This window comes from Rhinolophus sinicus, chromosome 9, assembly GCF_057876585.1.
Source record: "Rhinolophus sinicus isolate RSI-liver-muscle chromosome 9, RSI-T2T, whole genome shotgun sequence".
NCBI lineage: Eukaryota > Metazoa > Chordata > Mammalia > Chiroptera > Rhinolophidae > Rhinolophus > Rhinolophus sinicus.
In genome coordinates, this window is record NC_142509.1 from 28,679,728 (window position 1) to 28,704,408 (window position 24,681).

At 46.3% G+C, this 24,681-nt stretch overlaps 1 long non-coding RNA gene across 2 annotated transcripts in view; it reads left to right on the top strand.

Moving 5' to 3' along the window:
- LOC141569253 (uncharacterized) overlaps positions 1 to 24,681 on the top strand; it is a 296,091-nt gene that overhangs the window by 265,273 nt on the left and 6,137 nt on the right. The window contains exon 4 of one of the 2 annotated variants that reach the window (XR_012492759.2): positions 23,196 to 24,090. The exons of the other annotated variant lie outside the window; for it this stretch is intronic. This is a non-coding gene — a long non-coding RNA (uncharacterized LOC141569253). Of the gene's footprint in view, positions 1 to 23,195; positions 24,091 to 24,681 lie in introns of those variants that run through there. 2 annotated transcript variants of the gene reach the window in all.

A 24,681-nucleotide genomic window follows, 5' to 3' on the forward strand; every position in this document is an offset into this window, starting at 1 on the left:
GAGAAAGAACCATATGGATGCATATCTAGGGGTGCCCATTGTATAAATATTTGCATCTGAGTAAATGGGAAATGAAATCTAAAACCCCAGGAGCAAATGCTAAGGTTTTCTCAGGCCAGAGGAAAGTATATTTTCTCCTGCATCACCCCCCTTCCCCCCTCCCTTCTGCTTATTGAGGGTGTTTTCAGGGAAGGAAGAACTACCAACAAATTTACTATGAGACAAATGACAGGAAAACTGTGATTTTAAAAATGTCGGCTAATTCTTAGTGTTAAGAGGGAGACCTGAGCTAGATGCGTCTTTCTTTTCTGAAGATACCCCACCAAGAATTTTGAGTAATGCCAAGGAAGGTCCTGGAGCTTGTCTGCAATGGAGATGGAAAAAGTATTCATTTGCTTAACAAAATGAAATAGAATTTTGTAGACGTCCCCTGGCATGGGGAAACGGGCAAAGTGTGTACAGCAGCGGGAGTGTGAATGTGTAAACGGAAACAATATCAGGCAGGGACCTAAGGGGAAAGACAGTCTGTGAGAACTCCCTGCAGGGTCTTAGTTAAAGAGCTTTAAGGATGGAGATGGTTGCGTATTACATGTTAGGTTGTTTCCTATTCCACACTGTGCTGTAATTCACTCCTGATACCGCTAAATTGGCCATAAAAGTCTGTGTATTAGTTGAGGTAAAGGTTAAGCTGCTGTAACAAAGAACCCCAAATGCAGTGGGTTAAAGAAGACAAGTTTCTTTCTTATTCATGAAACAATCCTGAGGTGAGTGATTGGTTCAGAATATGCCAGGCTTTGCTCCACACCCTCATTCAGGTACCCAGGTTTCTTCTGTAGCTTTGTCCTCATGTGCATGGTTCAGTTGCATCCAAGTGCATCTCATGCCTTTGTACAAAGGGGGAGAAAGAAAAAGAACACAGTGCACAATTGTCTTTTAAGTAAAGGTAGCGATGTTAAACACATTACTTTCATTCACATTCCATTGGTTAAAATTTAGACACATGGCCCCATCTTGCCCCACGGGAGGCTGGGAAATGTAGTCCCCAGTGGGACAGCCATGTGCTCAGCTATTACTACCGTGTTTCCCTGAAAATAAGACCGGGTCTTACATTAAGTTTTGCTCCAAAAAAAGCATTAGGACTTCTGTTTAGGGTATGTCATCCTGAAAATTCATGCTAGGCTTATTTTCCGGTTAGGTCTTATTTTCAGGGAAACACAGTATAGAAGAAAGGGAGAATGGAATTTGTTAAAAACTGGCAGTATCTGTTGCAGTCTTGGACCTGGTCTGCTCCACCTTAGTTTCTTACTTGGATTATTCTAATAGTCTCCCACCTGTACCCTTGCTCCCTTCAGTATATTCTGAAAGCAGTAGCCAGAGTGCTGTAAAAACATTATTCTCTGCTCAGAATACTCCAGTGGCCTCCCATATGCTCTGAGTAAAAACTAAAGTCCTTGGAATTTCTTACCAAGTCCTATATAAGATTCCCAACTTTCACCCACTTCTAACCGCATCTCCTGTCACTCTCCTCCTTGCTCATTTTCTCTAGCCACACTAACCTCTGTCTTTTTCAAATTTGTGACATATGCTCCAACCTCAGGGCCTTTGCACATGCTTACCCCTCTGTCTGAAACACTGTTTCCTCAGATATCCATGTGGCTCATCCCCTGACCTCCTCAAGTCTTTACTCAAATGCCACCTTCTTATCTAGGACTCCCATGACCCCACCCCATTTAAAATGGCAACTTCACCCCCTGACACTCTCTAATTCACTTCCCCTGATTTTTCTCCATAGTACTGATCATATATATATATATATATATATATATATATATATATATATAAATTTATTTTATTGTCCTTTTTACCCGTTAGAATATAAGCTCCATGAAGGCAGAAATGTTTGTTAGACCCAAGTGTGAGTGTTCATTGTGTGTGTGGCACATATGCATACCTACAAAAACTGTTAGTCTCCTTCCTATTAATGACAGACTGTCCTGGGCCCACGCAGCGATGCAACATTGAATAAAACAGCTCCCAAATCCCAAATCTCTGGCCTCATGGAGTTTATCTTTTGGCAGAGGAAGGCACACAACAAAATGCATAGACAAGCATTAACTGTGATCATTTCAGAAGGTGATAAGTGCTATGCAGAAAATAAGCTGGCAGGAGTCGTTAATTGATGATGGTGGGGGAAGGAAACTTCTTTAGATAAAATCATCAGGAAAAGGCCTCTCTGAGGAGGTGACATTTGAGTTGAGACCTAAGTGAGAAGAAGGAGCCAGCTGTGCAACGTACCTTCAGGCAGAGGATACAGCAGGTGCAGAGTCTCCAAGGCACAAATGGGGTTGGTGTATACAAGGAGTGCAGAGAGAAGCGGGGAGGTGTGAGCACAGGTAGCAGCAGGGACCACAGTAGAGATGAGAGTGGGCGGGAAACAGAGCCCCCAGGCTCTCTTTCGCTTTCGTAGCCATTAACCACGGGTTGGCTATTGAGCACTTGAAATGTGGCAAGTCTGAATTGAGATGTGCTATAATTGCAAAAACACACCAGATTCCAGGGACCTAGTATGAAAAAAATAAGAATGTAAAATATTCATATTTTTATTTTGATTATACATGCGAATGGGGATGTTTTTGATATTAGGTTACATAAAATATGTTCTTGAAATTAGTTTCACCTGATTTTCTTTTTTTTACTTTTTTTAATGCAGTACAGATATGTACAGCTTGCGTGATAGTTTTATTGGACAGCACTGATCTGGAAGCCTGACAAGCCTTCTGAGGAGTTTGAATCTTGTTCTAAGTGCCAAGGGAAGCCATAGGAGGATTTTAAATGGAGAAGCAACACAATTAGATCTATGTGTAAAAGGATCACTCCGGCTGTTGGGTTCTCAAGGAACAGGCTTTGAGACAGAGAACAGTGGCAGCAAATTTATTAGGGGTACTCTTGGGGTCTACACTCGTAGAAAGGAAGTGAAGGAAACGAGACTGGGCAAAAGGAGACGTTGGGGTACAATATATCCCAAAGCAGGGCTCAGCTGACCCCATCAGAAGCTCTGAACCAGGGGTCGGCCTTCAGAGTTATTCCAGATGGGGCGAGGAGGCTTGCAATGACCAGTCTCTATACCAGCTGTCTTGGAAAGGGACCGCGACCCTGGGCAACGCAGCTCTCCACCGATAGCTCAGGAAATAAACCCTTCATGCTTCAAAGGGTTCTGGGCAGTGCGGCATAGCGCCCCCTATTGGGGTCATTCTGTGAACCCGGGGAGGGGAAGTCAGAGTGGAAGCGGAGAGACAAGCTGGAAAGATCTGGCGGGGGATGGTTCTCCAGGTGGGGGGACCCTAGTGACCAAAAGTGCGGAGTTGGGACTCCACAGCGATCCTCAGAGAATATAAACAGCTAGCCGTCCTTTTAGGGAGTGACAAGAGATGAATGCAAAAGGTTTTCGGGTTTTCTGTGAATTCGAGTCCAGCTGCCCCTCCCAGGGCATCCATGGTCCCCACTTCCTGGTCCCCACTTTGGGACTCTGGCTCTTTAAGACCCAAAAGGAGAAACTAGAAAAGTTTCCCAAAGGAGAAACTGAACAGATAAGAACATTCTTAGCAACCAGGTGCCTCCCAGCCAGTCCCCGGCTTTCTGACAGTTGTGTCACAATATTGATCCATTGATTACATTTTGTGCTGAATAGACTCAGGTCGTAAATAATGTTTCTGCTGGAGAGCTACCGTCTGAGATGCTGACTGCACCACACCCACCCCGTGTTTCATTAGGTCCCCAGAGGTGAAACCGAGCCAAGGAAGTGGCAGAGGGTCATGGTCTCAGCATTTTGCATCCTGCAAGAGGGGCCGTTGGGGTTCAGCCAAAAGGGTGTTGGATTGGGGCTTCAGAAGCCAAACTTCCAGGCAGGATCCCTGTGTGACTTTGAACAAGACGTTACCTTATCTGGGCTTCAGTCACCCCATATGCAAAAGGGGGACCTTCACTGGTACCTAATGGCTCTTGAATATTCATAACAAATTCTTTTATGGAGGGTTGATAATATACTAAGCACTTTACATGGATTTTCTCACTTAATTCCTCCAAGAATTTTATGACGTGAGCATTACTATGCCCATTTTACAAATCAGGAAACTGAGGCTCAGAGAGGTTAAGTAACTTGTTCCAGGTGACACAGCTACGAAGTGTTGGGTCGGGATCTGTATGCCAGCAGTGGAGTTTACAGTCTCCATTGCTCTGTTTTAGGTTTCTTCCCAACACTCTTGAGGATTTGGATTATTTTTAACCTTACAGTTTGGGGAAGATTATTTATCCAGGATCATATATAGTCAGGTCTGTGATCCCAAAATGTCAGTCTGATGCCTGCCTTGCTCTCCCAACCTCTGGGCGTCTTGCCTTCGGGCTAGAATTGTGTGTGCTACTCTACAGAATTGACTTTGACTGGTATTGTCCCAGGAGGGCCAGAGTTTGGGGCAGAGGTGGGAGTGTGAGGAGTTGAACCTGACAAGACTCAACAGTTTTACTGACAAAAATCCCATCCCGGAGAAAAGCCAGACCTCCTCTGCCTCAAGGTCCTCCTGGTTTCCATTTCTGAGATTTTCTGCAGCTGCGGTCTTTGGAGATAGCCAGGCCTGGGGCTCAGCTGCTGCAGCCAAGGTGAACTCCATCTCCTGCACCCTCCTGTACAACTAGGTACAGAGGACAGCGGGTCCTAAGCTCCGGCCACTTGCGGGAGGAAATAAAACAAACGTTCAGAAGCCACGTGGTTGCCTCTGGACCTGGGTGGAGTATCGGTGTTTGGTACAGGGAGGTGGGCAGTCATGTTCTCTGTGGGGGACGGAATTTAATATCTTTCTGGAGGAAAATTTGGCCCCTTGTAATGAAGCTCTTACAAATGTGCATGACCTAAATCAGGGTGCTCTCATTCAACATACATTTGCATAAAACAAGACTAGAAGTTTAACCACTGAACAGTGAACAGTGGTTGTTTTTGCCTGATGGGTTTTTAAGGTTATGTGCTTTTAAATTAATAGACAATTTTTGAGCAGTTTTCGATTTGCTGAAAAATTGAGCGGAAAGTACAGAGAGTTCCCATATGCCCCTGTCCAAACAACACCCCCCCCCCCCCGTTATTAAGGTCTTGTATTTGTGTGGTACCTTTGTTACAATTCATGAACCAATATTGGCACATTATTAATGACTCGTGTCCGTAGTTGGCATTTTGTGTTCGCTCTTTGTGTGTACATTCTTTTCCCTGTGCCCACACAAACTTGGCCGGAGCTGCTCCTGTTGTCGTCATTTCAACAGAGTTACGCACACAGCCGGTCCCTCACATGTTGATTTTAATTGCCACTTAAAATGTCTTCAAAAAGATTATGCTATGATATGATTTGGCCTTGAAATGGAAAGTTTCTGTGAGCGCAGAAAGGCCTCCAGACAGCCATGGGGTGGAGAGTGGGTATTAGTGAAGCTAATCCTTGTCTTTGGGGAATGACTCCAGTATCGTATTTTCTTGCAAAGGCACTACCAAATCTTTCCTAAACCTCTAAAAAGAAAACCCAAAAGTTTCTTGAGGCTGTATTGCATTTTGTCACTGAGATATGTGCAAAAGGATTCATTTTATATACCACCAAAAGGTAAGAGAAATTGCCAAATCACTCAAAATAGATGAAGGAAATTTCAAACAAGGAATGCTGCGACAAATTAATGCCATAATAAGAGTATTATGGCAGTGGGTAGTGCTTAACTGGAAGTGCTTTATTTTTTTTATTTCTTAATTTTACTTAAAATAACAGTGGCTCTTAAAATCGATAATGTTTTGTACTTAATGAAAGAGAGTTGAATTCAAGTTAGTTAAATATATGTGATATAATTCCAATGTAATGATCAATTAATTCTTAGTATAACATTGATGTGTTGTCTATTTAAAAAAAAACAAAACCTCTGACTAGTCCCTCTGTCTTTCCAAAGATCTCTTCCAACAAGGATCAAGGAAAGAGAGGAAAGAACTCTCCATTTTGATAGTGAAATATATATGCGTGCAATTTAAGGACATGTAACAATACTAGCAAAACTATGTATATCCATTAATTCAGAAATACTGGCTCTAGGAATTTATCCTGAGAAAGAAAGCATGACTGAGGACAAATATTTAGTTACCAGACTGCTTGTTTCCGCTCTGCTTATAAAAGTGAAAAATTAGAAAGAATTTAAATGTGTATCAATAGGAATGTACATAACTTATAAGACATCCATATAATGAAACAGTAGAGTGAGTACACATTAAAACCAACGCTAATGTTTATTATTATATATCAGCATGATATATATATATTATATCAGCATGATATCAGCATGATATATAATAATAAAAAGGAGGATACAATCCACGCTTGATCCCAGTTTTCTAAAATAACAATAATAATATTAATAATGTCTCTATATATTCAACATATGAACGTTGAAGGGAAACAAATGAAATGTCATAGTAGTTATCTCCTTGGCAGAGGAGGAATGTGGGTGGTTTTTGTTGTCTTCTGAGTTTCTGATTCACCTTCAATAAAACATTTTTATGTAGTTAAAAAAATCACACGATTAAGGGGGAAAAAAGTGATGTAGATTCTGTGAAAGAAATGAGGAAAAGCCACCAGCTTGGGCTTCCCCTGTGGTGTTTCTGTGGTTCACAGGCTCCTGATCCTATAATGATTTTGTCTGATGAACAAAACAAGTTCTGATCATACTACTAATAAATGTATTTCGGTGGCCACTATGTTTAGCTCAGTGAACTAAGAAGGCAGTAATAAAGCCTCTGGAGTGTCTGTTTGCATTTGTGTGGGACCATCAGCAAAGGCTTGGCCAAGTGTGTAAATATTTGCAGTTTGAGTGAATATGTTTTTCACATGTGTCTTTACTCTCTATCCCCTGTAGGAGGGAGGAAGCTTTGTTTTCACCACCAGCAGTTTCTCTCTCAGTGGGGTGTGAATAGTAGAATTCAGAGCAGGGAGGTGGTAATAAGTGGAAATGAAATGGCTGTGTTAAGGACCGAAGGTTTGTGTCCTCCTCAGAAGCCCTAACCCCCAGTGTGGCTTCCTTTGGAGACAGGACCTCTAAGGAAGTATTTAAAGTTAAATGAGGGGGCGGGCGCTGATCCGATAGGATTAGTGCCCTTAGAAGCTCTCACTCACACGTTCTCTCTGTGCCCATGCATTGAGGAAAGGCCATATGAGGACATAGCGAGAAGGCAGCCGTCTGCAAGCCAGGACGACAGGTGTTATCAGAAACCAAACTGGTGGCATCATGACCTTGGACTTCCCAGCCTCCAGAACTGTGAGAAAATACATTTCTGTTGTTTAACCACCTAGCCTGTGGTATTTAGGAGCCACGTCTGTTCAGGCTGCCTCTCTCTAAGGCACTGATTTCACCTGGCCCAAAGGCAAGGATCATTTGGACCCTCACCTCCTGTGCACACCCCATGCTCACCTTGATTCTTTGCTCCAGTCTTCCTCTTTGTGCCAAGTGTGTTCCAGCAAACAAAACTGAACATTCTCGCCACCGTGCTTTGCTAACACTGGTCTCCCCGCCTGGGGGGCCATCCCCTTCCTGCCCCAGCCAATACATGTCTCCTCCTCCTCTTGCCTCACAAGGACCATCACAAGATCTGTGTCTGTGTCACTCAATGGACACTCATGTCCATCTGTTCCCTCCTGGGAACTGTATCTTAGTCTTCATTAGATCCCCAGCACCTAGAAACGCCTGGCACATACGCGTCGGAAGCACATGCTAATATCTGTTGTAGAATGAATGAATGAATGAATGAATGAATGAATGAATGAATATGAATGAGCGACATAATGACTGCCGGGCACATAATCCAGCAGTTCCCAAACTTCTTGGTCTTTGGACCCCTTTACACTCTTAAAAATTACTGAGGACCCCAAAGACTGTGTTGGTGTGGTTATCATTATGTACCATACTGGAAATTAAAACTGCCAAGTTTTAACAATACTTATTTATAAATCCATTTAAAAACAACAATAATGGGCCCATGAAACGTTATCAACAACAACAACATATTTCTATGACAATAACTATGTTATCCAAAAAAGTAAGTGAGAAGAGGGCCATTGCTTTACACTTTTGAAAAGCTCTTTAATCTCTAACGATAGAAGATGGCTGAATTCTCATGGCTGCCTCTGAGTCTGCTGTGATGTCACAGATCGTGTAGACTCCAGAAAATGCCTCGTTACACACATGAAAGTAGGAGAGTGAAAAAATTAAATAACATCTTATTATTATAAAAATAGGTTTGATATGGTGGACCCCTGAAAAGTGGGGGCGGGGGGGAGGGGGCTGGCATCCCTGGATCTTACTTTGAGAACTGTGGATCTAGTCCACCTCTACCATTTTATATTTTACAGATGAGGGCAGGAAGACCAGAGACACGAAGGGACTTACCCAACGGTAGAAGCAAATTTTTCAGATAAACAATAATGATAATACAAACTATCATGTATGAAGCTCCTACTATGTGCCAGGCACTAAGCTCAGCATTTTATGTGATTATCTCATGGAATCTTCCCCATAACTCTCTAGAGTTGCCCCTATTTTGACCTTTGTTTCCAGAAATGGAAACTAAAGCTCAGAGACGTTATGTCAGTTGCCCAAGATCACACAGATGGCCAGTGGCAGAACTGGGATTCAAATCCAGAGTTACATGTTTGAGTTTTGGCTCTTAGTCCATAATCCACATTCCTGGAGCATAAATAAATGCTGTGAGTTGAAAAGAATGAAAGCTCCTTTTAAATTGGGCTGACCTCAGAGTCCAGAGAGGATGGGGGTACTCCAGAAGGTGAAGGGCTCCAGAGGGTCAGGGCTCTGGCCACAGTGGGAGGTGAATCTTAGTGGACTTCCCTCAGACCTCATAGGAGGCTCTCTGGATGCCTTCCCCAGCAGCCTTGGAGGGACTTTGGCCAATCTACCCAAAATCAAATCCATGATACGTAGTTCCCTCAGAAATCCAGTTGCTCAAATTCGTCAAATTTTCCAATTTATCAAACCTTACTGAAGGAAAATTCTTATCAAATATCGTTAATGAATATGAACACACTCCTCTTGAATATAGTCAGTGACTGCATTTTTATACATACGCTATTTTAATTTGCTGGATAATATTCAGTGAATTTATACTTCTTGAATCCTCTTATCCAAAAATTTATTCAAGATGTTTTAATCATATTCAAGACTCAGTTTAAGATATTCAAGAATATATTCTTCATTAGAAGATAGTCATAAAAAAAAGCTAAACGGCTCCCATGATATTTAGCTTTAGACAAATTGAGCTGAAAATGCTGCTGAGAAGATATTCACTGAATATAATCAAGACTAATTTATTAAGAAGAAGACCATATTCACATTCATTGAAAATATTCAAGAAAGCTAGTCTTCAAGACATTTTTGTCAAATATATCAAATTAGTGTATTGGTGGTCTGGCTTTTTGCCAGGGGTGGTCTGAGGCCTCTTGTGCCAGTCTGGGGCCATGCGGCTCTCATTGCTGTGGCAGAGGTGGGTCAACAGGTTCTGTTAGAAGGTTAGGAGGTGCGTTTGGACCCTCAGAGGATAAGAAAACGTTGTTGTGTCCCCAGGTACCACCTTGACCCTTTTGGTCGCCTCCATGAGAGGAAAAACAAGAGAAAAGGAAGAGCTGGGGCTCAGGTTGGCAGCGACACACTGCCATGGGCTTGGTAAGCATGATTTCCCTTTGCCAACCCCCAAAACTTGGTTATGAAAATTCTCCCCTTTTCTTGAAGAGAACATTGAGGCTCACCCACGTGAAGCGACTTGCCCAGCACCATCTAGTTCATCAAGGGCAGAGTGGGATTTGAATTCAGGCAAAGTGGGATTAGAACTCAGGCAGAGAGGGATTTGAACCTAGGCAAAATGGGATTAGAACTCAGGCAGAGAGGGATTTGAACCTAGGCAAAGTGGGATTAGAACTCAGGCAGAGAGGGATTTGAACCTAGGCAAAGTGGGATTAGAACTCAGTCCAGCTGAATGGCCTTGGCTCGGCCATTGGACTGTACGTTCTCCCACAAAGTTAGATGGCCTCCTGTGAACACCACTGAATCAGTGAACAAAGAAACGGATGTTGAGGTGGGGACCTGCGAGTGGGACCTGAATGGATGGGGCTTTGGAGTGAAGGAATCCGGGAGCTACATGGGGATTGGATGGCATGTCCATTTGGGTGTTAGAGGAACCAGGCAAAGCAGACAGAGGAAAGTGTGAGTCACAAGGGACATGCCCCTTTTCCTTTCTCTATGCCATGTGGTAACAAACATAATGGAAATTCTGGTGCTCTCTTGTCTATTTGTTTGTTCTATCATCACGTGATTGCTTGGAGCTCAGATCCGGCTGTATTATGTTCCCCGAAACTAAGCACAAAGAACCGTGGAGAACAATGCTAGCCAATGATGCATCTGCACTGTTTCCCAGAAACTTTGTAGAAGTTTCCCGTTTATAGACGTATTCACTTCATTCTTTCTTGTGAGGGGGAGGAAATTATTTTGTTCTTTATTTTCCAAGTAAGATGCACACCACCTGTACCTTGCTGATAAATTGGAAAATGTGTAGAAGCTAAATAATAAAATAAAAATCACCCTTAAATCTTTCTTCCCCTACTCCAAAAAAAATCATTATTAATAGTGAGTATATTTTCCCCCCAGAGCTTTTAATTTTATGCAATTTTAAAATGGGATCATATTGTACCTGCTGTTTGGAAAACCAATTCCTTTCGTTTATGATAATCCTATTCATAAAGACCGCTTCACATCATTTTTATTATTGCAGATTTCTGATTGTCAGTGATTTATTCCCTGTCCGCAAAGAGGTGAGAGATAGAGAAGCACTTTGGGGCTACGAGGATGTTGGTCTCAGGGCCAAGTGTCCTTGGACAGGACTTCACAGGGCTTTGGCAGGCGGATCTTTGAGGAAGGGTCACCTGTGGTGTCTCCCAGCCATTCAGGGCTCAGGAGACTTCCGATAGCAGACCTGTGGGGACATCTTACAATAATATCCCGCCAATGGCATGAGGCTGTGGGCAAGTGCCCTCGCCTTCTTAGGCTCCTCTGCCAAACGGGCTTGTTTTGAGAATTGTGTGAAACAAATCTGCTAGGTGCCCACACAGCACCTCCCCCTTCTCCCGCTCCACTCCGTTTATTTAACACGGACACCTCCAGAGACACAGGAGGGTTTGGTCTACCCCTCACAAGGACGATGGAGTGTAGTAGCTTTCATTCCACCAAGACAGCAATGTTTGGGCGGTGAAACTTGGCAGGACAGTGTGACCCGGCTCCTGTGAATGGTGGGAACTTGGCTCTGAGGTCCTGGTGCCCTGGGCGTCAGTCGCACCCTTTCCCTCTCCCAGGGCGCTCTCTCTCTCTCTCTCTCTCTCTCTCTCTCTCTCTCTCTCTCTCTCTCTCTCTCTCCCTCTCTCTCTCTCCCCCCCCCCCACCCACCACAGAGGAGAGTCTTGGTGTGGCGGATGTTACTGCCAGAGATCAGAAATGGTGGAAGGTTGGTGAAGCCCTTTGGAAATGACCCGGAGCCGGATCACCTTTTATAAGCGTTATTTAATGCTTGAGAATAATTCTAAAGAATAGACACCCTCCAAAGAGTCATATTCCTTCGCAACAGAGACTCCTCAACAATATTTTATTTTTAGCCAGTTAGTAGGATAATGTATAGTAAAAAAAACAACAACAAAACACCCTCACCACAATACCTGGCATACAGTAATCACTCAAAGCGTGCTAACCATTGCTTTATGACTATTTTAAAAGGCATAGAAAGTGTTAGGGTCCTGCATTTGGGCCACTGTGGGAAGTCTGAGACAAACACGGTTTCTGTCATGAGATACCCTCTCCCCATCCCACCAGCACCACCCAGGATCCAGTCCTGGGGAGAGTGCATGCTGGGGAATATTTTCATACCCCTCAGTGCCTGAAGACAGCCAAGGTGTCACCAGGCAGATAAATGTGTTCATCTTCTCCTGCTGAAATTGGCACGTCCGGCGTGGAGCTTCGATGATTTATTTACCAGTGACAGTTCTGCTCTGGGGTGGAAGTGCCCTGGTTTGCTGAGTGGTTCGTTCATTTGTCTTTGTTGGCAATGCAGCCCCGTGGGATTCCCACCCCAGCTCCCATCAACGCCTGTTCCTTTTGTACCCTGCTGCTTACACTGAGGGGCTGAGCACCAGGGGTTCGTAGAATGCCCACCATCCCACCTACAGGAGCACCCTCTTGGGTCTGCTTCCACCGGGCACCTGGCAGTGATGATGGAGTCATGTGTATGTGCTGGAGGGAGCATACACGTATGTAGCATTAGAGAAACCGCATCTCAACAACCATGGACGTTTTCAAGATGCCATGGGAGTCAGACAGCTCTGAGCTCAAGTGCTGTCTCTGCTGTTTGTTAGATGTGTGGCCTCAAGCAAATGGCCTGACCTCTCTGATCCTTGAATCCCTCATCTGTTATGAGGGAATAATAGTCCCTCTTTCCTGCTGTCTTGTGAGCATAGCATATGTGAAGCAGTTGGAACATGGTAAAGTGAACCTGACGTAGGGAGGAAGCTTTTAATAAAAGCTAGCTATTATTTATATCTTCGTCCTCATTAGTATTCCCCTGGGCTCAGAGCTGGTCCTTGGAGAAAAGGGAGTTTCCTCTTAGGCTTATCAAATTCGAGAGCTGGAAGCAAACTGTAGAAAAAGTCAGACAGCTGGGTGGAAGCTCTGACTCCCTGACACGTTCACACTGTGTGATCTTGTGGCAGAAGTTCCTTCACTTTTCTGAACCTCAGTTTCCTCATCCATAAAATGGGGATAATAAAATGAGATGCATCATGGAAAGTCTCTGGCCTCGAAGGCACTCTGTGGAGATCCGTTTTCTTCCACCCCCTCTTACTCGCACAGTACTTTCCGATTTACAAAGGATGGTGACAGTTACGATCTGGTATGATCCCCACCATGTCACCCTCCGTCCCAGGGATGAATCATAATCCCCGATTCAAAAAGATAGGGAAACGGGCTCAGAGAACTGCCGCAACTCGTTTCAACCCACACTCATTCATTTAACACATATGTACTGAGTGCCTACTGCCACCAGCCACTGTTTTAGGTTCTTCAAATCTATTGATGGATGAAACAGGCAAAAAGATTTAAAAAAATCCCTGTCTTCCTAGAGCTTACATTTTAGAGGTGGGATGCAGATCAGAAACAAGGAAAACAATAAATAGATGAACTGTGTAATATATTAGAAAATGACAAATACTGTGAAAAAAGTAGATGATACCAAAGGGGAATCAGGAATGATGGATGAAGGAGAGGCAGGTGGCAGTTGTAAAGAGGGTGTTCAGGATAAGCCTCATAAAGAAGGCGATATTGGAGCAAATGCTTCAAGGAAATGAGGGGGTCAGCAGCCATGCAAATGTCTGAGGGGAATAGCATTCCAGGCAGAAGGAACAGCAATTGCAAAGGCCCTGAGTTCATGGAACCGCGAAAAACGGAAAGAGCAGGAAGGGATGAAGTCAGAGGGGCAGGAAGGTAATGGAGTGTGTATGTGGAGAGAGAATCCGTTCAGGCTTTGTAGCCATAATAAGGACTATAGCTTTTCCTCTGAACGAATTCAGGAGCCATTGGAGGGTTTGAGTAAAGTTGTGCCATCGTCTGAGTAATGTTTTTCCCAGAATGAGTCTGCCTATTGCAGTGGAATTGACTGGGGATGCGGGGGGGGGTATCCATCAGCAGATGAATGGATAAACAAAATAGGGTACGGCCATACAATGGGATATTATTCAGCCATAAAAAGGAATGAAATTCTGATCTACGCTGCAGCATGGATGAGCCTTACAGACGTTGTGTCGAGTAAAAGAAACTAGACACAAAAGGCCAAATCGCATGATTCTATTTGTATGAAATACCTAGAGTAGACAAAGTCATAGAGACAGGAAGTAGAGTAGAATTTACTGGGTTCTGGAGAGAGGGAGGAATAGGGGAGATACTGCTTAATTTCTAGAATTTCTGTGTGGGGTGATGAAAACGTTTTGGAAATAAATACCAGTGATGGTTGTACAACATTGAGTGTAATTAATGTCACTGACTCGGATGCACTTGTCAAAACGGTTCAAATGGCAAATTTTGTTATATATGTTACCACAATTTAAAAATTTAAAAAAGAAGTTGACTGTGGGTTCAAGGGTGGAAGTAGCCTATGCTGTTAAGAGGCTCAGATCCAGGTGGAGGTGAGAGGTGCTCAGGTGATGGGTACACTTGGGAGTTAGGATTTCCTGATGAATCGGAGGCAGAGCTAGTATTCAAAGGGCCAGGTGTGGATGCTGAGTCTCCTGAACCTTCGCCAGGACCCAGGACCACACAGTGAGGGCTTTGTGCTCGTGTTCCCAGCCTCCCAATGCTTCCAGCTCCTGGTGGCCCTGCCAGGATTGGATGTTGGATTCCTCTGGCTCAGTAGGGGCACATGCTGCTAACTACACAGAGGGGAGGTTCTGGGGTGCAGCCCTTGGACGTCAGCACCACCACCCCCCGCCCCACATCCTGGGCTTGTACCATCATTCTGCCCGGGCAGCTCAGGTCCAAGTTGGCAACTCCACCTCTGTTTGTTGCATCTTAATCGTTGTCTGGGAGATGAGTTGCAAGGTCACGAGCCCAGATTAGGAACTGGGTGGAGCAAAGTGGAACGGATGAGCTCATGAACAACACTGTTGCTGTTTGCACTGCGAAGCTTAGTAACCGGTCAGAGAGATTGACTGCCTTCAATCTTGTCCCTTCTGAATGTGGGCACAATGGACAAGAGGGAGTCCTGAGGACCGTGCACAGGCTACGGGCTCAGACAGCCCTGGGCTCAAATCCCAGCTCAGCCTCTTACTTCCTGTGTGACCTTGGATAGATGGCTTCGGTTCTCTGGTTTCCCCATGTCTTCCAGTTGGGATAATATCACCCACCTCCTGGACTTGTAAGGGTTAAGGGATAAACAGATAACAGATGACTGGATGTTGTAGAGGGACAATTGCTAGACAAATAGGAGGGCTCATATACAGAGGATGTCAGATGACTGCCTGGTGACAGGCTGAGAAGGACAGAGAAACCTAGGAGAGTTCTGGGTTTCCTGGGGGAGGTGTCTGTTGATGCCATGGTGTCCTAAAGCGGGGGAAGCGAGGGAGGGGGGCAGTTTGCAGGGAGAGATACTGAATTCTGTTTTGCACGTGTGGAGTCTGAGAAGCCTTTGGGTGTAAATGTCTAGGAGGTATTGGCGCTCTGGAGAGCCGATCTGGACTGGAAACGGATTGGGTATGTTAGATTAGAGGCTGTTGCAGCTATGGAATGTGTGTCCATCCCAGGGAGAAGGGGGGCTTCAGACAGGATCCCCAACACTGCTGCATTTATGGGACGGTTCCAGGAGGCAGAGGAACAGAGGGAGAGGGGAGAGGTCTTGCCCAGGGTCCCAGGAGGAGTTAATGGTTGGACTGGATTAGAACTCAGGTGTCACTGGATAGGCGGTGTGGGAGATGCTACTCAGCCACTGTCATGAGGGATGTCACGCGGGGTCTCAGCTCCTGCTCCCCACATAAGAACGCAGGACATGGTAAGGCCCAAAAGGAACACCCACGGAGCCATAGATGGGGGAGTCACACCACTATAGTCTCGCTGGCGGCTGGGTTGGAGACACAGGAGGCAGGAGCCACAGGATCCGCAACCTGCCGTCCACTTGTCTCTGCCAACCAACCTCACTTGCTAGCTGCAATCCGCCTCTCTGCAATCCATAATCCACACTCCGCCACGTCACGCCACGCCACGCCACCACGCCACACCCTTTGCTAGCTTAGCCACGGCAGTTATATCAGTGGCTAATGGCTGACCGGTAACAGCGGATGGCCAACTAGTCACAGCTGATGGCCATGTACTACCCGAGCCAGCACCTTTCCACGTGAGGCCGAGAGCCTGGAAACTGCTCTCTGGGGCTCTGTCCCCACAGCCGCCATATCCATCTCTCTCTCAGCTTGTGTTCTTGGTTTTCATGTGAAAGGAATGGACTTGACCTAATATAATGGGAAAAGAACATGGGATACCTCCTGTAATTGAAAGAAAGCTGAGCCCTGGACTCCAGGAAGGACAGGAATGGAGCTGCTCCGGGTATCTGGGGAGCAAGGAAACTGGACATCTTTTCAGTGCACTGTCTTGGGGATGAATCAGCTTCACATATTTCCCCTCCTCGAGTCTCTGGGCCCTGATTGCCTTAGCTTGGGCCATGTGCCCACCGGTGGGGAAGGAAGGGGGGGCCCTGTGCTGGAAATTCCTAGTGAAACTGCACATAATAGTGAGGATACCCCAAAGAGATATTGAGGGGCTGTGACCCGAGGAAAGGGACATGGATGTCACCAGGTGGAAGCCACAGGTGTACACTCCTCAGGCCTGCCTGCACAGGGCTCCCTGGAGCTTCCGGAACTGGGTTAAAAGGCATTCCCTGGGGGAAGTAAGACTTGAGCACAAATGAATGTGATTGGGCAAGCTGGTTAATTCATCACTACTCACTTGTACCTGGCAGGATCCCAATGGGATGCAACGGAAGGCAGAACAGGAAAGCTTTGAGGAGAAGAGGGAGAGCAAATCAGGACCTTAGCCATTCATACTAATTAGGGATGAGGGCGGGGTTGAGGAAGGTAGGTCTACATGCTGAAGTGCTTTTTCTATGCCAGCTCTAAGTATTTTACATATCTTAACTTGTTTATTCCTCACCACAACTCTACAAGGCACTGTCACCACCCATATATTATTGCCAAGGAGCCCGAGGCCCAGAGAAGTTAAGAAATTTGCCCAGGTCACCCAGCTAATAAGCGGTGGAGGAGAATTCAAACCAGGGCAGTCAAGCTGTAGTGCGTATGCGTGACCATGACCCTACACAGCCACACAAATGCCATGTGCTAGGAGGGGAATTGAAATTTGCATCCGGATATATAGTATTACATCCAGATGTCCCTCATGAGAATCAGATCTTAGATTTAACACCTAGGTTTACTTTTCTTGTCTTAAAGGCAATACATTCTCTATGCTGAATATTTGAAAAACCCAGAAATGCACAAAGAAAAAATAAATAACTTGAATACCCACCTTTAAAAAAAAAAAGGCACTTTAAAACAACTAAAATCTAAATAGGAATGTATATTTCTTTTAAATGGGGTATCATACATACTGATTGTTTGAGGCCAGCTTTCCCCATGTGCTATTTCTGTGACAATAAATCATCTTCCGGAACATGGTACATAATGGCTGCATATTTTTTCCCACTGTATGGATGGACCATCATTTGTCCAACTAATCCCCTATAATTGAGCCGTTTTGTCATTTCCAGTGTTGCATGAGTATAAATGCGGCAGACACTGCTGTTGCTCTGCCCAGTCTCCTTGGATGCCTTTTACCGTTTCTGTGTATGCCCGCCTGGCCTCTGGGTACTCTTGTTTCCAGCAGTTTGCACCTGTGACTTTTTTTGCAGGACCTCCCAGGGGCGACTGGAGTTACTTTGCTCACGGGGTCAAGAGCTTGATATTCCATCCTCATGGGGGAGTTTATATCCCCCTCCCATGCACCCCTAGGGCAGACCTGAGCCAATGAATGTTGGTGTGAGAGTATAAAAGCCCAGCTCCCTTGGCTCGGAATAAATTCTCATCCATTCTAGGTTCCAAATAGCGGTGACATCCAATAGCATATAGCCAAAGGGATACCATGACATTTTCAAGGATAGATCACAAAAGACATACTGGGCTTCTGCCTTATGCTCTCTCTTGGAGCACTTGCTCTGGGGGAAGCCAGCTGCCATGTCATGAGGACACTCACACGGTGAAGGACAGAGGCCTTCAGCCAACAGCCATAAGAGTGAACTTAGAAGCAGACCCTTCAGCCCCAATCAGACCTTCGGATGATTTGCAGCCCTGGCTGACATCTTCAACTTCATGAGACACCCAAACCAGAACTCCCCAGCTAAACCTTAGCCGAACTTTAGAAACGGTGCAATGATAAAGGTTCGTTGTTACATCACATACGTCAATATTGTGATCTCAGAGATGGCTGTTTATTGTACGCCTTCAATTTTAGGCTCATCTGCTGTGGAACAAGAGCTACCAGCTGTATCTTCCTCTTGCAGCTACGCAGGGCACATCACCAGGCTGAAGAAGAATGTTTAAGTTTGTCTGACCCAGCATTTCCCCAAATTATTTGACTACAGAAGCCACCCCCATGCCCTTTTCTTTTTATGGAACTCACCTTGGGAACTGCTGATCTAGCGTGAAATCTTGGACACACCCAGAGATTCTCAATTCCTGTCACTTCTGCAGAGACCTTCTTTGTCCTTCGACACTGTGTCTGTGCTGGCTTAGATCGTGTATGCGCATGCAGCTATTGGCAGTAAACTCTGTCATCTTGTCCGCTGTGGATTTTATAAGTTGTCACTGTTAGAACCCGAACAAGCCAGTCTGTCACGCAGCTCTGATGGAACGCAAACAGGCATTCAAAAAATGAAATTGTCCCATGATATCAGGTCACTAGGCAATGTTTCCAAGACAGCTGGTCCTTGCCTTTCCTCTGCCCTCACTGCTGGGATGGTGATAATCACTAACCAATAGCTCTGTTTGGTTTACAAACTCTTTTGTTCATCTTCCCAGCCACCCTCTGGGGGATAGTCAGGCTGCCGATGAATTATTCCTATTTTACAGATGAAGAAACTGAGGCTCTGAGTGAGATTAACATTTTTCAAAGACACACATCTACTGAATCACTGTGTTATTCCCTCTGGCAGACACTCTTGATCTTTTCCTCTCCCCCCTTCCCCCAATTTTGCTCCCTGGTTTAGCAAACACAGTGGTCTGGAACCAGTCTGCCTGAGTTTGGAACTGACTCTCTGCCACTTCCTGGCTGTGGGACCTTGGGCACATTTCTGGATCATTGCCGGTTAGCTACCGATTAAATGGGAAAATGGATGTGAAGAGTGTAGACAGCGCCTTGCAGCTAATAAACATTTAATAATGTCATTATTATTAATACTCATCCTCCGGCTTTCAACTTCAACATTTCTTCCTAGAAGCCTCCGGTAACTACTCCCACCCCACCCACGCTGTCCAAGCCTCCTCTTTGAAGCCCCCATCCCAACAGCCAATTCTCTGGTGGTTTCTAACCCTGGCTGCATATTAGAATCCTCTGGGAAGCTTTTAAAAAGTATCCATGCCCAAGTCCCACCCAGACGATAACATCAGGCTCTCTGAAAGTATTTTAGAGCATGAGCTAGGTCTTTCCCCACCCTTCACTTTCCCCTGGGGCCAATGAGGGGTGCTAGAGGCTGGGCATCTGGGCTCTAGCCTGGAGAGCACCCGAACACCTCCCCTTGGGGCCTGATGGGGAAGGGCGTGAGCCCAGCCAGGCAGCAGCTGTGTCTCCTTTCAGCTTCGAAGTCTTCCAGGGAGAAAATGCTGCAGTCTGCTGCCAGCCTGTTCTCTGGCCCTCCTTTCCACCGTGTTCTTTTTTAACATGTATCCTCTCCACGGCTTTGCAGGATAACCAATAACAGTAACAGTGATGATAATAGATGATATTCTGAACACTTGCTATGTTCTAGGAACGGTGCTGACTGCTAAGGAGCTAAAGGCATTCTTTTTCAAAAGATGTCATCCAGATCCCGAAGTCATATTTGCAGTTTTTCTCCTGATTTATAACAACACCCTCATTCTTGGGCAGAGCGTGGGGGTTGGCAACTAGGATTGTGTACATGAGGTGTCATGGTTACCTCGAGATCTCTGACAAGGAAGATCGAAAACCCCCTCAATGCTCCAGTTAGCGCTTTTCTTCTCCCAAATGGAGACAGTGAGAACTGGGAGGCAGGTGCTGGGAGAGCGTCAGTCATAGGTACAGCCTCCAGGGGGCGGGCCAGGTGGAGGCCACCCACTGCTCGGTACCACTGTGGACTTCCTCTGCGTTGGCGCCAGTGGGCTGAGCGCTTTGCATGCAAATGTCTAATCCTCAGCCCTACATTGCCACCACCCACATTTGTGGATGAGGAAACAAACACTTGCCGAGGTCAAGTGACAAGGTCACACACAGAAGCGAGCAGCAGAGCTGGGATCAGAACTCAGATCTCTAACGGCCCTGCTGCTCGGGGATCTCAGAGCCCACACTGGGTCCTGCCCTGGCCCCTGCTGTTTTCTTTACTTACTCGCTTACTGTCTGAGACCCCTATGACACCCACGAGGGCCGAGACCCACGTCTGTCTTGTTCTCCAAGGCCCAGCGCTGTACCTAACACACAGTAGGCTGGGGAGAGGAGGAGGGCCAGGCCCCTGACTATTCAGAAACGCCACGGGTGGGTCCAAAGGCAGCTGCTGGTTCCTAAAGGGGTTGTGGGGAGGAGGAATGGGGAGGGAGATGTCTACATTTTAACATGTAGGTTTTATTATTTTTCAGTTACGGCAAGGCCAAAAGGTCAGGCCCCGATTGCCATTGAAAAGATAGCTTGTTACACGCACCGATCCAGGAGGAGGGGGCTTTGCCTTGCCATGGGGGCCACATGGGGATGCACCAAGGTCGGCCAGGAGGCAGAGGGAATGTGGGGAAATGTGAATAAGAGCCTTTATTGTGGTTTCTGTGGGAAGGAAGAGGTGAGGCAGCGTAAACAGGTTTAGGATTGGCTAGTTTGACAATTTCAGTGGGTACAGGGTACAGGAGATAATTAGGGCAGGTAGTGTAGGCTGGGAGTGAGAGCATGATGAAGGATGTGGGCTCTGGATTAGCTGCTTTTTGTATGAGAAAGTGTGCTCGCAGGTGAGTCCTTTACAATCTCTAGGAATTAGCCCCGCTTGCGGGGGGGGGGAGGCAGTCCCTCCAGGATCAGCAAGGAGCCAGATGTCAAAGCATCAGAATAAAATCACATGCTCAACACAGCCTAGGGCACTGGGGGCACCTTAGGGGCTCAGGCAGTGCTATTTATCAAGTGCCACTGAAGTATTCCATATTTGGGCACCTGGTACCAGTGTCCCTGGGCATACCATTGCATCAGTGCCCCGCATAGGTGCTCAGTAACTATACATTGAATTGCTGAGCTGGGGGGCTGGCCTTGCAGTCTCCTCCTCTCCCCATATCCCAGTTATCCTCAGAGAGTGGCCTTGGCAAAACTGTTCCGGGTGGCTGCCCTTCTCTTTCCCTCAGGAGCCACGGGGTAGCCCATATCTGCTCCCACCAGGAGGCCTTGGAGCAGGGGGTTGAGTGGATTGACCTCGCTGCAGACGGAGTGACTCAGCCAGCCCTCAGCAACCAGAGAGCAGAGCCTGCAGCAAGCCTGGAGCCCCCCCACCCCTTTCCCACAACTCCTGGGCCCAGGACATTAGGCGGGGAGGGGACCTCCCAGTAGCTCTACACCCTGCCAGCCCCGGTGTTGGCTCATTTAAGAGACAGTATTGATTTTCACATTATGATGCACAACTCATGAGGCACCAAGAGGAGGGGGTGGAGGAGAAGCCAGCACTGATTCCCGGAATTTATTTTGAGACACATTAATTTGTTTCTTCCCTTCAAGGTCAAATCAAGGCATCTCCATATATCACCATGGGCAGCCACTGGCAGGCAGGCAGTTGGGGATGCGGGAGTGGAGGTGGGCTGCAAATAAGACTTCCCAGGCAGCAGGGTCAAGGGAGTGTGAGGGGGGAAGCAGGTTCTGCATATCCTGTCTCGGCAGCAGCAGCAAAATGAGGGCCCAGAACAACATCCCTCTGTCATTCTGCTGGAGAGCTCTTGGGAAGGGCCAGTCGTCTATTTGGATGACAAAGCTTGTGTCTTCTAGCTGGAAGCTCTCCAAACAGAATGAGCTGGGTTTCTGGGGTTTGAGATCATGCCTTTGGCTTAATTTCCCAGGGTGACTCACACTCGCCATTCATTCATCCATCCATCTATTCATTCAATATGTACTTATCACTGGAGGCACCAACTATCACACTTAGCATAGAAGACACAGTGGTGGACAAGACAGAAAAAGAAAACCCTTCCCTTTGGGAGCTTACGTTCTAGGGTGTATCTATGGATGCGATGTGTGTTGAGGGCAGCTTCGATTTTAATAAGCATGTGTGTTTGCAACCAAGAAGGCACAATTCTGAGAAGTGTTTTGGAATCAATTACAGCTGTATGATGTAGCTCGTAGTCAGTCATCAGTTGGGGGCTATTTTGAGGCTGCTCTGGGGAGGTGGAGTTTGAGGGGAGACCTGAGGAAATTGATACAAGGAGACAGCCAGACAAAGAGCTGGGGGCAGAGTGTTTGTGATCACAGGGATGGAAAGTGCAAAGGCCCTGGGGTGAGAATGAGCATGTGTGTTTAAGGGATGGAAAGGAGGCCTGTGTTTGGTGAAAAGACAGGGAGCGTGGGAGATGAAGCTGGGAGGTGCCAGGGGTCAGATGATGCAGGACTTTGAAGGAGGTATTATAGAAAGAAATTTGGATGTTTTTGTTCAATCCATTCATCCGTGCATCCTGTGAGTACGAAATGCCTACGTACCAGGAGCTGTGTTAGGAGTCAGAGATACAGCAAAGACCAACATAATGCGGTCTCTGCCTTTGTGAGATCTGTAGTCTATCCGAGGAACAGGCCAGCTCGCTTGAGCTATTTAAATAAAACGGAATCACACCTCTGTCCAGTGACCCAACAAAGTGATGTCTCAGAAGGGCCATTCTCATGGTCCCTTCTCACTTCAAGTTCCTGCCCATGGAGAATTCTCCTCTCCATTCACTTCACTCTGGGTTGTCCCCAGACCACCCAGACAAAGCATCCGTGGGTGCACAACTTCCCTAAGCTTTGGATTGGCATATGAGCTTTATCTCACAGTGCAAAGAGTTGAAAATTGAATATTGTGCAGCATTTTTTAGGTTCTGGGTCCACCTACCACCTGGCACTCCTCACTGGTCACCTCTCACTACAGGGCAACCCCCAACTACCCACCCACTTTTATACTGCCAGGCCCCTTAGCCTTAGAGACCCTGCTTGGGCAAATCTGTGTGGTCCTCAATGCCCTTAGCCTGGGCACCCCTTCCACGCTACCCACTTGGGGTCTCACCATTCAGTGGGCTAGAACTGGTGAAATAACAACTTTGTTTTCCTCCTTCTCTCACCAGGCTCCCAGAGTGGAAAGCAACTAACCCGGCACCTAGTACAGTACCTTACACATGGTAGGTGCCCAGTAAATATCTGTTGAACAAACATCCAATGAGTAGGGATTTCCCCCCTGGCTTGAACGATTACTTCTCCCACCCTTGTAAGCAGAGCAGCTAGAGTCAGTTTGGCGTTTTATGACTATTATTATTATTTCTTCTGTTACACAAATACCCAGGCGTGCTGTGTGGGGATAGGGGAAGGCGAGGGGCTCTAGACAGCCTGGTGAGAGTCCCAACTGAGGCCTGTGGACAAAAAAGGGGTTCCCCTGAAGGTAACCTCACAGGGTGATCTTATTGTAAATTCCTAGCTGGGCAGGTCATGGTGGGTAGTTCTGCTCCAGGCATATAATCATTTTAGTAAAAGGTTTATCTTTACCTTAAAGTAAGCCCTGTCCACTGTTTCTGTGCATCTAGGTTAACATACTTTTGAAATGAATGTAACCCCCATCAAGAGAGCACATAATCTTGTTAACGATCCTGTAATCCAGTCCCCACCTTGCTTTCTCCCACCTTCATGTAATCTTCCTTATGTTCGCTCCTTAATTCAAATGCATAAAAGAAGCTGCCAAACTGCCATTCTAGGGAGCATTTGAGATCTTGCTTCCCAGGAGTTCGTCATCAGTTTTGGCTCAAATAAAGTCTTATAAAAATTCTCTACCAGTTTGGACATTCTTCCATTGACAGACCCTCCGTGAAGAGGGTGGGAGAGTAGTGTTTGGGAGAGAGAGAACAGTGTATTCAAGGTTCTGGTAGCAAGAGAGCGCCTGTCTGGTTGGAAAAACAGAGAGAAGTTAGATGGGGCTGGAGAGCGAGGGTGAGAGATTGGGGTCCGGTGGAGAGAGACGACCTGAGGACAGATTCCCCAAATGCATCATAAGTCCTGCAAACAAGCTCAAGCGTGGGCATTTGATCCTTTGAACAATGGGGAACCGTCAATGGACTTTAAAAGGGACACACCTTTCGCCTTGGCTCATGTGTTTTCTTCTACTTGTGCGGCACCTTCCCACCCAGCCCTGCTTATTCAAGTCCTACAACCCTGCCGGTCATCAAACCCGACAGGAGGAACCCCTCCTCTGTAAGCCATCCCTGACCCGCACGTCCCCCCGCCCCCGCACCTGCAAAGCCCCAACTTGAAATATCATTTATCTTCTCTCCCCACAAGTTGGAAGGCTTCACGTAAGGGACACTTACATTTTGCTTTGTTGGGAGAAAGGCAGACAGGGTCACTAATAGTTCATAGTGAAGGTCCTGGCATCAGACTGCCTGGGCCTGTGGCCTGCCAGGTGTGTGATGTGGGGCAGTGCACTTATCTCTTCCATGTCTGTTTCCTTATCTGTAAAATGGAGGTAAGAATTGAATCTACCTCACAGAATTGTAGGGCAATTGAATCTATCGTACACTAGGTCCCTTATCAGGGTGTCTGGCACACAGTAAGGATTTAGTGAGG